This window comes from Tupaia chinensis, unplaced genomic scaffold, assembly GCF_000334495.1.
Source record: "Tupaia chinensis unplaced genomic scaffold, TupChi_1.0 Scaffold000578_2, whole genome shotgun sequence".
Lineage (NCBI taxonomy): Eukaryota > Metazoa > Chordata > Mammalia > Scandentia > Tupaiidae > Tupaia > Tupaia belangeri.
The window spans coordinates 8,278,225-8,280,771 of NW_006160094.1; positions in this window are offsets into that span (position 1 = coordinate 8,278,225).

The following is a 2,547-nucleotide window of genomic DNA, read 5'->3' on the forward strand; positions in this document are numbered from 1 at the left end:
CGTGACCATCCCCCCTGGGGGGTGATTTCTCGCTTTCTGTCTCTCTGTCTCTCTCTGTCTGTCTGGCGAGCGCACGCGCCCTACAGTGAAAATCAAAAAAAAAATTAAAAAAAAAAGAAACTCTATTGTCATAACCATTTTTTAAATGATATAAAGCATTTCAGATTTAGACTTAAAATATATGTGAACATACAAAGTGACTTTTCAGCACCTTTATATACTAGAGAACTTTTGTTTTGCTTGCTTTGTGTGTTTTTTTCTTTAACTTGAAAGGTGAAAGACTAGTTGAGCTCTATACTTCAAAAACAGAATTGTCAAGTAAAAGGAAAAGCTCTATATCTAAAAAGACTTGTGAATAATTATTCTGTTAGAATTTAAAGGTTTAAACCTACCTAAGAATTCTCTTCAGTATCTAAAGTTTTCCTCCCTCTCCTCCTCTACTTAAGCTTGTTATTTGTTATGCAACAGCATTGGAGACAATAAAATTTCTTGTTTTGTGAAAAAAAAGAAAGAAAAAAAGGATCTTCACAAACAAATAAGAGAGAAGCAAAATAATTTTCTGCCCTCATTTAATCCCACAGATTTAGCCTCGAGCATTTCAGGTGAACTCAGGGGCACTAATACTTGTAACTTTCTTCACCATCTTTATCATATTTCTTGGCAATTTTTATGTCAATAATCTTGCTTATGTTTATATGCCTACTAGTCTGCAGAATCATCCAGGGAGAACTCCATGCAACAGCTGTCCAGTTCTACAGACTCCAATTAATAAAGAAAAAGAGGGAGATGTGAGGAGCAACAAAATCTGAGCTGAACAATGGTGACCTTTGAAGATGAGCAGAGCACAGATTTGTTCTCTTGGGGTGATGCTGCACAGCTGGCGGAGGGAAAAGGAAACACTTGCTTATCCATAGAAGGCCAGGTGAGGCTTATTTAGAACCACAAGACACAGATGCTTCACAGCTGCCATGGACAATAGAAAACACCTGGCTTTATATTCAGCTACTTCCTGGGTAAAAAGAAACCTGGGAATGGCTCAGTGCCATGGTGATCTCCATCAGAGGTGGTCAGACTGCCTGATCCCCACTTTTCTCTACCGTGTGTCTCTGGCTGTTCTTTCTACATCCACCGCCAGTTCCAGTCGAGGGCCACATCCACACTTTGCTGGCTGAGGCAATTCCACTGTTAGGTATTTACTCAAAGGTTTCCTCAGTCAGAAAATCACTTGCACATCCATGTTCATTGCTGCATTATTTACAATTGCTAGGACATGGAATCAACCTAAATGTCCAAAAATAGATAAATAAGTTGAAAAATATGGCATATGTACTGTATGGAATACTATTTGGTCATAACATATGAGAGCCCGTTATTTGATAGAAAGTGGATGAATATGGAAGACCTAGTGCTAAGCGAAGCAAGCCAGACTACGAAAGACAGATGTTGCGTGTCCTTTCTAAATGTATATTGAATGCCTGCACTCTACAGCAGAAACTGAAGGATCAGAAGGTATAATAGGTATGATAATTGTGGACAGTAGAGATAGTAAGGAGGGGAGATTTGGGAGTGAGTGATAGGGGATGGGGAACAGGGGGTGGGAGGGGAATAGGGAAAAAAAGATCTGTTTAATTGACAAAAAAATGAAGTCGTTTGCTTATGATAACGTACAGGACAGTGTTTTTGCCTGGACTGTTATGCACTGTATTTGTGTTGGGGAAAAGCATCTTTTTATTTTTACACTGTAAAAATGTATGGTGATTAAGTGTAAATAATAAAATAAAAATTAAAAAAAAAACTCCCACTCAAAAAACAAAACAAAAAAAAAAAAAAAAGAAAAAAAATGAAAGGCTTTCTAAGGGATTCCTGGTGCTGAGACTGAGAATGACCCTTAGTATCACTATGATCCAAGCAGCTCTGGCTTCCATTTCTTTTTCTTTTCTTTTTTTTGGAGAGGTTTTTGCTATAGGGCATGTGCGCTCGCCAGAAAGACAGACAGAGAGACAGAAAGCGAGAAATCACGCCCCCCCCCAGGGGGGATGGACACTCCGCAATCCCTTCTCCATTCTCCCCTCGGGATCTTGGACATGCACACGCGCCCGGTGTGAGTTTAAGCCACCAGGTCCAGGACTCAAACCATGGTCAACTACATGGGAGTTCAGTGACATAGCCATTACACCAACTGCTGGTCCCTGGCTTCCATTTCTTTATACTGAGTCACCTCTATCCTATCCATGAGCTCTGGGGGTTTCCCTGGCCTGGGGCTCTGCACCTGTCACCCTTTATTCTGGTAAAAAACAATGTGGAAAATAACATATTTGGGACCACATTTCTCCCACAGCCTCTATGACCTCATCATGGGCCAGCAAGGCTTTGCGGACACTCCATCCTGACAAAATGAGCTCTGTAATTGTGTGTCAAGAGAAGCCAACAGTTGTGTCAGAAGACAGTTTCTAGATAATATAGCTAAGTTAACAAACAAACAAAAAGAAATTAGTGCTAAAATCAACAAAACACCTACTATTAATAGTATAATCCTGCATGGTATTT